General features: G+C 38.2%; 1 long non-coding RNA gene across 1 annotated transcript; it reads left to right on the forward strand.

The window, feature by feature from the left end:
• The first annotated feature begins 580 nt into the window (after window positions 1–580).
• Window positions 581–9330, forward strand: LOC122445201. Its single transcript, XR_006270473.1, has 3 exons — window positions 581–715; window positions 4785–4791; window positions 9313–9330. It is a non-coding gene; the product is annotated as an uncharacterized LOC122445201 (long non-coding RNA).
• Window positions 9331–15335: the final 6005 nt, after the last annotated feature.

The raw sequence follows: 15335 nt of genomic DNA on the forward strand, positions 1-15335 counted from the left end.
TATTTTCAGTGTATTACATCCAAAAAACCCAGAATGCATATTCTTTGCCAGTGCACATAGAACATTTTCTAGGATTGACCACATACCACGACAAAAAACAAGCATCAACAAATTTAAGAGGATAGAAATTATTTCAAGCATCTTTCCTGATGGCATGAAACTATAAATCAGTCACAGAAAAAGAAAAGAGGTATAGAGACTAAACAACATGGTATTAAAAATGTAATGGATCAATAAAATCAAAGAGGAGACAAAAATACCTTGAGACAAACGACAATAAAAACATAACCACACAAAATCTATAGGATGCAGCAAAAGCAATTTTTAGAGATAAGTTCATAGCAATGCAGGCTTTTCTCAAAAAACAAGAAAAATCTCAAATAAAAACATAAACTACTACTAAAAAGAATTAGAAAGAAAAGAACAAGGCCTAAAGTCAGCAGAGGGAAGAAAATATTTAAGATCAAAAAGGAAATAAAATAGAGGTTTTAAAAATAGAAAAAAATTCAATAAAATGAAGAGCTGTTTCTTTGAAAGGGTAAACAAAATTGACAAAATTCTGGCCAGGCTCACCATGAAAATAAAAAGGCTGATAGGCACATGAAAAGATGTTCAGCATTGCTAATTATTAGAGAAATGCAAATAAGAACTACAATAAGGTACCACTTCACATCAGTCAAACTGGCCATCATTAAAAAATCTACAAATAACAAATGTTGGGGAGGAAGAAAAGGGAACCTTTCTACACTGTTGATGAGAATGTAAATTTGTGCAGCCACTATGGAAAACAGTATGGAGGGTCCTCAAAAAACTAAAAAAGAGAGTTGCATATGATCCAGAAATCCCATTCCTGGGCATATATATGGATAAAACTCCAATTTGAAAAGATATGTGCACCCCAGTGTTCATAGCAGCACTATTTACAATCGCCAAGACATGGAAGCAACTTAACTATCCATCAACAGATGAATGGAAAAAGAAGATGTGGTATATGAACACAATGGACTACTATTCACTCATAAAAAAGAATGAAATAATGCCATTTGAAATAACATAAATGGATCTAGAGATTATCTCATTACATGAAGTAAGTCAGAAAGAGAAAGACAAATATCATATGATATCACTTATATGTGAACTATAAAAGGTAATACAAAATAACTTACTTATGAAATAGAAATAGACCCACAGACATAGAAAACAAACTTACAGTTACCAAAGGGGAAAGGAGTAGGGGAGTTTGAGATTAGCATATGCAAACTACTATATATAAAATAGATAAACAACAAGTATAACACAAGGAACTATATTCAATATCCTGTAATAAACCATAAGGGAAAAGTCTATGAAACAGAATATATATACAGAGAGAGAATAGAAAAAAAAAATGTAACTGAATCACTTTGCTGTACAACAGAAACTAGCTCAATATTGTACATCAACTATATTTCAACAAAAACAAAAATGAAAGGAACAGAATAACACATTCTTCTCAAGTGCATATAGAATATTCTCTAGGATAGGCTACTTGCAAGGCTACAAAACAAGTGCTGATAAATTTAAGAAGACTGAAATCATAATAAACATCTTTTCCAACCACAACAGTATGAGATTAGGAATCAACCATAAGAAAAAACTCCAAAAGAACATAAACATATGGTGCTTAAACAAGATGCTATTAAATAATGATTGGGTCACTGAAGAAATGAGGAAATCAATAAACACCTGGAGACAAATTAAAATGCAACACAATGATCCAAAATTTGTGGAATGCAGAGAAACCAGTTCTAAGGGGGAAGTTAATAGTGATATAAGCCTACCTCAAGAAACAAGCAAAAATCTCAAGCAACCTAACCTTACGTCTAAAGTAACCAGAAAAAGAAGAAACAAAACTCAAATTTTATAGAAGGAAAGAAACAATAAACATCAAACAGAAATAAATAAAATAGATACTAAAAAGACAATATAAAAGGTCACTGAAATTAAGAGCTGGTTCTTTGAAAATATAAACAAAAATTGATAAACATTTAGACAGACTCATGAGGCAAAAAAGGGCCCAAATCAATAAAATTTGATATGAAAAAGAAGTTACAACTGACACTGCAGAAATGCAGAGATTTATTATGAACACTCTATGATAATAGAGTGACAACCTAGAAGAAATGGAGAAATTTCTGAAAATGTACACTCTAACAGGAAGAAATAGAAAATATGAATCAATCAATTATCAGTCATAAAATAGAATCAGTAATTTTTTTAAAAAGCCCAACAAACAAATGTCCAATATCAGGTGACTTCACAGGTAAATTCTACAAAATATTTAGAGAAGAATTGACACTCATCCCTCTCAAACTATATAAGTCTTGAAATGGAGGGAATGCTTCCAAACATTCTATGAGGCTAGCAATGCCCTGATAATAAAATCAGACAAAGATACCACACACACAAAAAGAAAATTACAAATATCACTGATATTTACAAAGGTCTTCAATGGAATATTAGCAAAAAGAATTCAATAATACATTAAAAGAATCATACAAAAAAAAAAAAAAAGAATCATACACCATGATTAAGTGTGATTTTCCCAGGGATGCAAGGATGGTTCAATATCTTTAAATCAATCAATGTGATACACTATATTAACAAACTGAAGAATAATATATGATCATCTCAATAGATACAGAAAAAGTTTTTGACAAAATTCAACAACCTTTTATGATAAAAAAAAAACTCTAAATCAAGTGGGTATAGAGGGAACATATCTCAACATAATAAATCCTGTATATGACACCCTAGAGCCACTCAGTAGTGAAAAGCTGAAAGCCTTTCCACTAAATCAGAAACAAGACAAAGATACTCACTTTTGCCATCTTTATTCAATAGTGAAAATTCTAGCCACAGCAATCAGACAAGAAAAATAAGAGGAATTCAATTTGGAAGGAAGAAGTAAAACTGTCACTGTTTGCAGATGATATTATAATACATAGAAAATCTTAAAGATGTTATCAAAAAACTATTAGAAATAAAAAAATTCACTAAGTTTCAGGATACAGAATTAATACACAGATATCTATTATCTTTCTTCCTTTTATTTGTTGAGTGGTATTTCACTGTATAGTTGTTCCATAATTCATCAGGTGAAGGGCTTTCTAGACTATCTTTCAATTTTTGGGTCTACAAATGCCTGCTTGAGCCTTGTTTGCTATGAGAGATCTTTGCTAAGAGTTCCTGTTCAGTTACATGTCATAGCTATATATTTTTCTATTGTCAGCCAGTCTTAATCCTGCAGCTCCCAGAGGGGGCAGGTCTCCAGGAATTTTAACTTTAACTGGATGATTCATCCACCCACTTACCAATTCTTTGTTTAGTGAATGCCTACTAGGTGCCAGGCACTAATTCTTACCCTACAGAGCTTACACTTTGTAACCAATTAATCCCTTTATGATAGGGGGAGCAGGTGGGAGAAGGAGGGAAGGAGAAATGACAGCGAAGCTTTGATGGCAAGTCCAAGTTACTAGTGAGTCAGCTTTGAAGTGATACATTAATCCTGTAATTGCTTGTTTTTCTTTTGGTGACAGGATGGCCCTATTGAAGAGAACCTGTTATGTTTCTTTGTAGTTCACAGAGTGTTTTCATATGAATTCACCCTTTTCATCCTCACAACAACTCTGGAAGGCAACACAAGTGGGGATCCCACTTCCCTGATCATGTCAGGACACTGAGGCTCAGGGAGATGAGCAGACTCTTAGGCCTGACATCACAATCTGGGAAAAACAGCCAGGAAACTATTAGGGAGTGTCTCGTACCAGCTGGTTAGAGCCTAAGCCTTCTGATAATGCTGTAAGTTTTTATGAGGTCAATAAATATCCACCTGCATTTCTTTCTCCTGGCATCTCTCTCTTGTACCTTGCTGATCTGAAGTTCACATGTGCTGCATCAGGTGTCTTCATGTCATTCAATTTTGAGGGTTTAAAGTTGTCCTGACTGAGCAATATCCAAGACAGGAGGACTCTGAATAATGTAATCTCTATATTGTGCCCCTTACCTTTCATTACTTCTCAAACAATTGGAAAATGAGTGTGTCTTGCTGGAGTTCTTTAAGTCCAAGGGTCTAAAACTATGTTTTAGATTTTTACTTAATGGCAAATCAAGTTCTGTTGTGGAGGTTCAAGATTGTCAGATGACCAGTCTTGCATTGGTTGTTGCAATGACCAACATTCAGGTAGGACAAGCACTCAGGCCAGCTTTTAGGTGGACAGCAGAAAGTCCTGCCATTTTTAGTCCTAAACAGTTCCCAGGGGTGAGTGGGCATGGAAATGCTATGTTGTTTGCAGCATTATTTACAATAGAGAAAATATGGAAGCAACTTAAGTGTCCAATTGATATATGAATAGATAAAGAAGATGTGGTGTATATATATACAGTGGATTATTATTCAGCCATAAAAAAGAAATGTTGACATTTGTGACAACATGGACAGATCTAGAGGAAATTATGCTAAGTGAAATAAGCAATACAAAGACAAATATCACATCATCTCACTTACATCAAAAAAGCAATCACACAAATAAAACAAAATGAAAAGAGACTCATAGATACAGAGACTGAATAGGTGGTTGCCAGAAAGGAATAGGATGGACCATGACGGACACAGGTGAAAGGGATTAAGAGTTGCAAAACTTCAGTCACAAAATAAGTAAGTCACAAGGATATAACATACAGCATAAGGAATATGGTTAATAACATTGTATCAATAACTTTGTATGAGGACAAATGATTGCTAGACTTATGGTTATCATTTTACCATGACTTAGCTAAGTCATTTCAGCTGTGTCTGACTGTTTGCAACCCCATGGACTGTAGCTCGCCAGGCTCCTCTGTCCATGGGATTCGCCAGGCAAGAACATTGAAGTGGGTTGCCATGCCCTCCTCCAGGAGACCTTTCCAACCCAGGGATCAAACCCACATCTTCTGTGAATCCCGCATTGCAGGCAGATTCTTTACTGCAGAGCCACTGGGGAATGCAAACGTCAAATCATTATGAGATACACCTGAAACTAACATAAGCTGGTACATCAATTATATTTCACAAAATGTCATGGTATTACTACATATGGCATCTGAAACACTACTGGGTTATAACTGGATCACTATGGTGTTTAGTGTGCTGAGTAGCAGTGTGAAGTGATCAGAGTGTTGTCATGTCACCATAACCTCTTATGAGTAATCGACCCTGCAACTGCAGCATGTAAGCAGCTATAGACAACATACAAACAGATGAAGGCGGCTGTGTTCCAATAAGACCCTGTGACACCGAAATTTGGATTCCACATAATCTTTACATCTCACAAAATATGATTCTTCTTTTAATTTTTTCCAGTTTAAAAAAAAATGTAAAAATCACTCTTAGCTTGTGGGCCCTACAAAATAGGCAGCTGACTGACTTCGCCTAGGGCTGTAGTTGGCCAACCCGTGCTCATGAGTGCAGCCAGCCCACTGGGAACAGGTCCTCCCTCACAAGGTAGGAGCATGACATATCCAAAAGCATTCTGAAGACAGAGGGACGAGTGCTCATTTTCAACCTCCTGGAAGGACCATGAGACCTGACCTCAATGAGGAGGGCACCAACCACCATCTTCCGGAATTCTTTCCTGGTGCTGAGCTGAAATTACATCCACTGTCTCTCTTAATTTAATTCTGTGAAGTCAAGTCTATGGGCAAGTTTCTACAGACCAAACACTTGGATCTTAGAGAAGTTACATAACAAAGGGATATTTGGCAGTCCAGAGATTGAATTCCAAGTTTTAAAGGTCATGCTCAACTCACCTTATCATACTGTTTTTATTTCATCCAGATATTTGTCCAGGCCTTCCGCCTTCACCCACCCATGCTGTCCAACTAGGCCATCTCACAGAATCCCTGCTGACTCTGCCACCACTATGGAGCTCTGCCTTGTCAGTCACCATGGCTGGGCTCACTGTCCCCCATACACTTCTGCAGTTCACATGCTCTGCTGACACAGACTTTTGAAGACAACAAGTGCCCTGGAAATCTTAATGAGCTGGATGCCTAGACCTTGGACCCTTATCCCAAGAACTGGCTGTGCCACTTTGGGAAAATTTTCTCTCTGGTCTTCAGTTTCCTTATACGTAAAATCAGAGTGGAGCATGAGTGATACCACCATTTCCTGAGTTCCTTCCCAGTTTTAACTTTCTATGAGTTAACTGGCTTTCCATCATGTTTTATTACCCCCATATTACCACATCCCTCAGTTAGTAATAGTTACGGAAAGCAATTACTGTTGATAGGCCCAGAGAGGCATGGACTCTGAATCTTGCTTTAAGGTATGTGACACGAGAGTCCTTTAATAAATATAGCACTCCTGAAATGCAGACTGGTTGGCACATACACAAGGATATCTATGAATAAATCAACTGAACCAAAACACCAACTTCAGCCAAATGCACAGACTGAAGAGGGTAGAGAATGGGGCATTATGGAGTGGGAAGCAGCTGAAATGACAGCCAATTTTATAAATATCTATGAGGCGTCTACTGCATGAGTGTTCGCCATACGGGGTAGAGGAGGATGTAAACAGAGACAAGTAAAGTCGCGGCCCTTGAGGGGTTCACAGTCCAGCGGGTAATGACTGAAGTGCTAATAATAGAAACTTAGGCTAACAGAAATGTAGAAATCAATGGCAATGAAGTCAGGGGGCCTTTGATCTGCCTTCCTCTGTAGAGAAGTGGGCTGAGAAAACTTCCTTTATTGTGATACCTATTAATCAAAGGACAGAGAGCCTCAGGGGACATTAATGGCCTCAAAGTTCCACTTTTCCTGAAGGTTAAACAGCTTAGTTCTTTGGATACAAGTACTAAGGGGTAATAAGGGAGCAAGAAGGATGTGCCTTTCTCCTGTTTTGTCTTTGTATTATATTGTTTTCTTGGTATAAATTCCAAGGAATAAAATTACTAATTTAAGAGTAAAAATTTTAAGGCTTCTTGAAATCATTGGCCAAATTATGTTCTTAAAGATTTATATTAATTTACTGTCCAGTAGTTTTCTTTTCACCCAAGAGCACAAAGTATTTTCACTAGTAAAAAGTAGGCTTTATTCCTACCATTCAGTTCAGTTCAGTCGCTCAGTCGTGTCCGACTCTTCGCGACCCCATGAATTGCAGCACGCCAGGCCTCCCTGTCCATCACAAACTCCCGGAGTTTACTCAAACTCATGACCATCGAGTCGGTGATGCCATCCAGCCATCTCATCCTCTGTCATCCCCTTCTCCTCCTGCCCCCAATACCTCCCAGCATCAGGGTCTTTTTCAATGAGTAGCTCTTCGCATCAGGTGGCCAAAGTGTTGGAGTTTCAGCCTCAGCATCAGTCCTTCCAATGAACACCCAGGACTGATCTCCCTTAGGATGGACTGGTTGGATCTCCTTGCAGTCCAAGGGACTCTCAAGAGTCTTCTCCAACACCACAATTCAAAAGCAGCAATTTTTTGGCGCTCAGCTTTCTTCACAGTCCAACTCTCACATCCATACATGACTACTGGAAAAACCATAGCCTTGACCAGACAGACCTTTGTTGACAAAGTAATGTCTCTGCTTTTTAATATGCTATCTAGGTTGGTCATAATTTTTCTTCCAAGGAGTAAGCGTCTTTTAATTTCATGGCTGCAGTCACCATCTGCAGTGATTTTGGAGCCCCCAAAAATAAAGTCTAACACTGTTTCTACTACCATGGTAGGTGGGAAATGCTATCTCAGTATTTAAATTCTCATTTCTTTGACCACTAATGAGATTGAACATTCTCCATATGTTTGTTAGGTTATTTGTAGTTCCTGTCTATGATTTTTGTCTATTGTTTCAGGGGGAGGGTTATTCATAATGTTCTAATGAAAATGTATGAGTTTTTTACATATTTTTGTGGGTTAAAGATATTAACTGTTATCAGCCCTTCATTTTCACCCAGTTCTTCCTTCTTCTAAGTCCAGACCCACAGGCATCATTTGTGGTAAAGTCCTCCAGCTGATATTCTCTCTTCTGGTGCCACCTGCCCAAACCTCAATTCTGGGTCCACTTGTTGGCCCCTTCTCTGCTCTAATACCATTTGCTGAGTTCTGCTAGAGAAAAATTATTGTCAGGGTTGCTACTACCACAAGACTATTGTTCTCCCTCTCTGTCCAATGCTACCCCATGTCCTGAATCATCTTCCTGTCATTTCCCAAACAGCCACTTCAGATGGTTTTTCAATTCCCATCACACACTTTTGTTCTCTTTCAGGAGAAGACCTGGTTTTCTTTCCAACCAAGACATAATTGACAAATAATACTGTATTTGTTTTAGGTTACAATATAATGGTTTGACATACATTTTGATTGTGAAATGACTGCTATGATAAATTTAGTTAACATCCATCACCACACATAATTACAAAATGATGATTTTTCTTGCAGTGAGAACTTGGACTTACTCTCTTAGCAACTTTTGTTAGAATCTCTCTCTCATTATAATGTGATTCTCAACTATTTTCACTGTTTAGGAGGTTGTCAGGAATATAATAATAGAAAAGTAACCTGGCAGTGTATGAAATCAGCTATATAAATCATGAAATCCAAGTCATAATTCCATAAATTTGTTCTCCAGATTGAACTCCGAAATGTTTTATGTTTACCAAACATGTAAGACTTACTACATGTAAAATACTGGTGTAAATGTTTTATAGATAATGACCCACTGCATCCTTAAGACAACTCTAAGGGGTAGATTCCATTATGATTTTATGTGAGGAGCTGAGGCACAGAATGATTAAAAATAACTTTCCCAGGACCTGAAACTAACACATTGTCAATCAACCATCCTTCAGTTAAAAAATAATAAGAACATAAATTGCAGCAAGACCTTTGCCCCATCACCTCCTAGAGAACGAAAATTAAAAAAATAAACAAATGGTACTTAATTTAAAGCTTTTCATAGCAAAGGAAACCATAAACAAAATGATGACAATTTGCAGGGAGGGTTGTCTGGGAGAAAATATTTGCAAACGAAGCAACTGACAAGAGATTAATCTCCAAAATATACAAATAGCTCATGTAACTCAATATAAAAAAACCAAACAACCCAATCCCAAAAATGCGTGAAAGATCAAAATAGACATTTTCCAAAGAAGACATATGGGTGGCCAAAAAGCATATGAAAAGATGCTCAACATCACTCATTATTGGAGAAATGCAAATCAAAACTACAATGAAGTTATTACAGGTCAGAATGACCATCATCAAAAAAAATCTACAAACAATAGATGCTGGAGAGGGTGTGGAGAAAAGGGAATCCTCCTACACTGTTGGTGGAAATGTAAATTGGTACAGCTACTCTGGAGAATAGTATGGAAGTTCCTTAAAAAACTAAAAATAGGACTACCATATGATCCAGCAATCCTACTCTTGGGCATATATCCAGAGAAAGCCATAATTTGAAAAGATACAGGCACACCAATGTTTATTGCAGCACTGTTTATAATAGCCAGGACATGGAAGCAACTTAAATGTCCATCAACAGATGAATGGATAAAGAAGATACGGTACATAATACATGGGATATTTCTCAGTCAGAAAAAAAGAATGAAATAATGCCATTTGCAGTAACATGAACTTAGAGATTGTCATAGGGAGTGAAGTAAGTCAGATGAAGATAAATATCATATATCGCTTACATGTAGAATCTAAAAAAATGGTACAAATGAACTTATCTACAAAATAGAAATAGAGTTACAGATGTAGAAAATAAACTTATGGCTGCCAAGGGGAAAGAGAGCGAGGGGTAAATTGGAAAATTGGGATTGACATATACACACTGCTGCTGCTGCTAAGTCGCTTTAGTTGTGTCTGACTCTGTGTGACCCCATAGATGGCAGCCCACCCAGGATAGGCTCTGCCATCCCTGGGATTTTCCAGGTGAGAACACTGGAGTGGGTGGCCATTGCCTTCTCCGATACACACCACTATATGTATAAAATAGACAACTAATAAAGACCTATTAAACAGCACAGGAAACTCTACTCAATACTTCATAATGGTCTACATGGAAAAAGATTATAAAAAAATATGGATATATGGATATGTATAACAGATTCACTTTGCTATATAACTGAAACTAACATTGTAAATCAACTATACTCCAATAAAAATTAGAAAAATAATAACATGTCCAGGGTCATAGAGCTAGTAAGTGAGGATTGACCCCAGGAAGTCTGCATGAGTGGTCAGGGTCATCTCCCCTGTCTTACCATCTTGTCAACCTCTATCCTCCCCCTCCACATCTGCAAGGATGGCTAGAGAAAAGTTTGCAGAGACAAGCAAGAACCTCTTTCTACTCACATTTTTTCCAAGAACTCCTGGGAGGTTGGTTGTGTCTCACCCAAAGCAGAGGATCCTGTGTCCCCAGTCACTGGTGTCTCTCAGTACCTGAAGTCCACCCTGCCTTCATGCAAGCTCTCCTCCTTAGCCTCAACCCCTCATCTCTCCTGCTTAACTCTGCTCAAATCTATCCCTATACAGCCCTAACTTAAATCCAGTTCCTCCACCCTCCAAATTCCTCACCTCCCCCAAAATGATTCTTATCCAAGAAGAATGAAATAACTGGGTTGAAAATAGGGAGGAACTTTCTAGCAATTGGAGTTATTGAGATATGCAGGGGGCTTCCTCCAAGCAAATGAGCTCCCTGTTTCTGGGACATCTACTTAGATGAGTAGGACTTCCCTGGTGGCTCAGACAGTAAAGTGTCTGCCTACAATGCGGGAGACCTGTGTTCAACCCCTGGGTTGGGAAGATCTCCTGGAGAAGGAAATGGCAACCCACTCCAGTATTCCTGTCTGGAAAATTCCATGGATGGAGGAACCTGGTAGGCTACAGTTCATGGGGTCGCAAAGAGTCGGAAGTGACTGAGCAACTTCACTTCACTCAGATGAGACGAATTGAAGTTTTGTTATTATTATTTTTTAAGAATAGTTGTAATAAACAATGGCTAAAATCATTTCCAAACCTGAGATTCTGGGTTTCCATATTTTATGTTTTCTAGCACTGTTTTGTCTTTAATATTTATTAAAGCAAAAGGTCTCCATTCTGATGTCCTGAACCATCTCTCTTCAACTGTATTAGTTCTACCTTTAATACTGATGCTTATCCCAAAGACACATCCACTTCACTTGGAGAGGGGTCTCTATATCTACCTTCCCCCATAACCACCCTCTTCAAAAATCCTGAACCCAACTTCCTCTCACGCTAAGGCTCATTTTGGACATATTTTTATTATGTCCAGGCTAATACCAACTGTTGATAGCTCTGCCTCAGACACTGAATGCCACTGATTTCTAAGAAGCTGAATTCATAGATCTTCATCATTCAAGGTCTTCCTTTAGGTCCAGGGTTTTAATTGACATAGGTCCTGAGGGCAGATTGAAGGCACAAAGGCAGGAGTCACACAGGTAAACGCTTAATTTTCAGTTCAGATCAGTCGCTCAGTCATGTCCGACTCTTTGTGACCCCATGGACTGCAGCACGCCAGGCTTCCCTGTCCATCACCAACTCCCGGAGCTTGCTCAAACTCATGTCCATCAAGTTGGTGATGCCATCCAACCATCTCATCCTCTGTCGTCCCTTTCTCCTCCTGCCATCAATCTTTCCCAGCATCAGGCAGGGTTTTTTCCAATAAGTCAGTGCTTCGCATCAGATGACCAAAATATTGGAGTTTCAGCTTCAACATCAGTCTTTCCAATGAACACTCAGGACTGATCTCCTTTAGGATGGACTGGTTGGATCTCCTTGGTGTCCAAGGGACTCTCAAGAGTATTTTCCAACACCACAGTTCAAAGCATCAGTTCCTCAGTGCTCAACTTTCTTTATGGTCCAACTCTCACATCCATACATGACTACTGGAAAAACCATAGCTTTGACTAGATGGACCTTGGTCAGCAAAGTAATGTCTCTGCTTTTTAATATGCTGTCTAAGTTGGTCACAGCTTTTCTTCCAAGGAGCAAGCATCTTTTAATTTCATGGCTGTTGTCACCATCTGCAGTGATTTTGGAGCCCAAGAAAATAAAGTCTGTCACTGTTTCCATTGTTTCCCCATCTATTTGCTATGAAGTGATGGGATCGGATGCCATGATCTTTTTTTTTTTTTTTTTGAATGTTGAGTTTTAAGCCAGCTTTTTCACTCTTTCACTTTCATTAAGAGGCTCTTCAGTTCCTCTTCATTTTCTGCCATAAGGGTGGTGGCATCTGTATTAAATTACTCAGCCTCCTGGAGGTTCAGTTTACCCATCTGTGATGTGGAGATAATGGCCTCCTTCCAGAGATAATAAATTGCAAACTATGGTTATTTTTACAACAAACTATTTTTAGAATGACATGTTTTCTATTATAAGACTATATTTTTAGTAATATATTACAAAGAAAATTTTAAAATAAAATGAGGGGAAAAACCTATAGTCCTTCTATACCCTAATACTGTTGATATTTTGGTATATTTTCAAACTTCTATCTTATATTTTTTCCTTATTTTTTAAATTATAAAATATTTAAAAATTCTAAGAATATGTAAATGTAAAAAGTGAAATCTTTCTCATTTCTTCACTCCTTAATCCTGATATCAAGGGGTTTGTTTTAAAAACTATATAAATTATTTTTCCTCTTTACTTTATAATATTTATAACAAATATTTAAAATAGCTATATAATATTAAGTGGAAAGTAAACATTTTTCAGTTTATTTAAACAATTCTGGACATTTAGGTTGTTTTGAATTGTTAACTCTTACAGATCCACAATGAACATACTTTTGCCCATAACTCTTTCCACATACTGAATTATTCCCTAAGAGAAGATTCCCTCAAAGTAGAATGACTGGGTCAATGGAAATCAACATTTTTATGGCTCTTAGTAAGTCTTGATAAATTTTAAAAGGTGTTTTAAATTTGCTCACCAACCCATAATCTTTTATGAGAAGGACTCTTTCATCATAGGGCTCCCCAGGTAGCACTAGTGCTAAAGAATCCACCTGCCAATGCAGGGGGCATAAGAGATGTGGGTTCAGTCCCTGGGTCGGGAAAATCCCCTGGAGTAGGAAATGGCAACCTACTCCAGTGTTCTTGCCTGGAGAATCCCATGGACAGAAGAGCCTGGCAGGCTAGAGTCCATGGATTTGACAAAGAGTTGGACACAGCTTAGCAACTAAGCAACTTTCATCACTCTCATCAACATTGGGTTTTGATAATTTAATAGTTGAAAAGAGTTTCTTAGATTCATAACAGTCACTAGAGAGGCAGCTTGGTTAGTGGAAAGACCCTAGTCTTTGGAGCCTGACAGTCATCACAGGGTCACTATCAGCTTTGCCAGTTGATATTGGTCAACAAGCTACCCAACCTTTCTGAACCTCAAGTTTCTTCATTCATAACAAGGGAATTATGGCATCTAACATGACCATGATTGTGAGGATGAAATTAAAATGCTAGCAAAATGCTTGGTGCCTAGGCAGGAGTAGTTTCCCTTCCTCTCCTGTTACAAGTGAGTGTTAATATTTTTCACAGCATGTGTCTTCTTGTACTTTCTCTCTTGTCAATCATCTGTGCATGTCCTTGCCCATGTATCTCTTGGGTTCTTAGTGGTTTCTTTTCTTTTTTAAATTAATTTGTATGAGTTTTGGAATATCAAGATGTATTAACCCCTTCTGTCAGGTGTGCTGTAAGTCATTATTCGGCTTTTAATATTTTTCATTATATGCAGTTTATATATTTCAAATTAATTAATTAATTTTTGACTGTATTGGGTCTTTGCTAGGACTTCTCTAGTAGTGGTGAGTGGGGGCTATTCTCTAGTTGTGGTGCATGGGCTTTTCACTGGAGTGGCTTCTCTTGTTGCAGAGCTCAGGCTCTAGGCGAGTGGGCTTCAGGAGTTGTGGCACTCACACTTAGTCTCTTCACAGCATGTGGGATATCCCGACTAGGGATCAAACCTGTGTCTCCTGCATGGCAGGCGGATTCTTTACCACTGAGCCACCAGGAAAGCCCCCTGCCAGGTGGATTCTGAATCACTGGACCACTGGGGAAGTCCGACAGTTCATATTTTTTATAAAAACTCTGCCCGTGCTCTACAACGAGAAGCCACTGAAATGAGAAGTCTGTACACTGCAATGAAGACCCAAAGCAACCCTTACGCCCCACCAAAAAAAAAGAAAAAATTCTATTCCTTTTTCAGCTAAGAACTGAGAGGTCTCTGATGACACTGTTTACATTGGATAAGGAGAGCCTTCTCTGAGGTTTTAGAGTTTTATAGTGGTCCCTTGGTATCTGTAGGGGATTGTTTTAAAGACCCTACCCCCTACAGATACCAAAATCTGAGAATGCTCAAGTTTCTTATATAAGATAACAGTATTTTCATGTAACCTATAAGCACCCTCCCATATACTTTAAAATTTTTTTTCTTTGGGCTGCACTGCATGGCTTGTGAGATCTTAATTCTCCAACCAGGCAATGAACCAAGGCCCCTAACAGTAAGTGCACCAAGTCCAAATCTCTGGACCGTCAGTGAACTGCCCCCCCTCATATACTTCAAATCATGTCTAGATTACTTATAATACCTAATACAATGTAAATGCTATGAAAATAGCTGTGAATAGCATACTCTTCTGTGCATACACAGATACACACATTTGTCAGTGAATGGCAAATTCAAGTTTTGCTCTTTGGAACTTTCTGGAAATAAAAAATAAAATTTCAATCCATGGTTGGTTGAATTTCTGGATATGAAACCTGTGGATATGAACGGACTACTGTACATAAATATATTTTTGTAAATTAGCAGAACCTTTGAACAAGTAAGGAATATACAATAATTTTCAAGTGCTCTTGGAATCCTTTTAGTCTTTGGCTCACCAAGCTTCATAAGGGGTACTTGGGAGGTATGATTGATAGAATTTACTCTATCTGAGGCTGCTCAGCATCTTTGATCCCCGCTGCCTGTATTTGCAGATCTCCTCTATCAAGTCTTGCTGCTCCAAGATAGAGGCCAAGATCTTGCTTTCATAGCCTTTCTTGTCTTTGGGGTGCAGACCTATGACTTAGCACCATAAATCAAAGGCATCCTCACATGACTTATATTTAGAAGAGGAAATAAAAGATACCAGCACCAGATAGAGGCAGAAACCTGAGGCAGCAGTACTGTACCAGGGGGCGGTGGTGTAAGCTGGTGGCTCTGGGTGGAGCAGTGGCGGCAGGGAGTTGTCTCTGCTGGAGTTCTCACTCCCACAGGATGATCTGCTATTGTTCTTCCAAGGCCTTCC

Source organism: Cervus canadensis, chromosome 7 (assembly GCF_019320065.1).
Source record: "Cervus canadensis isolate Bull #8, Minnesota chromosome 7, ASM1932006v1, whole genome shotgun sequence".
Taxonomy (NCBI): domain Eukaryota; kingdom Metazoa; phylum Chordata; class Mammalia; order Artiodactyla; family Cervidae; genus Cervus; species Cervus canadensis.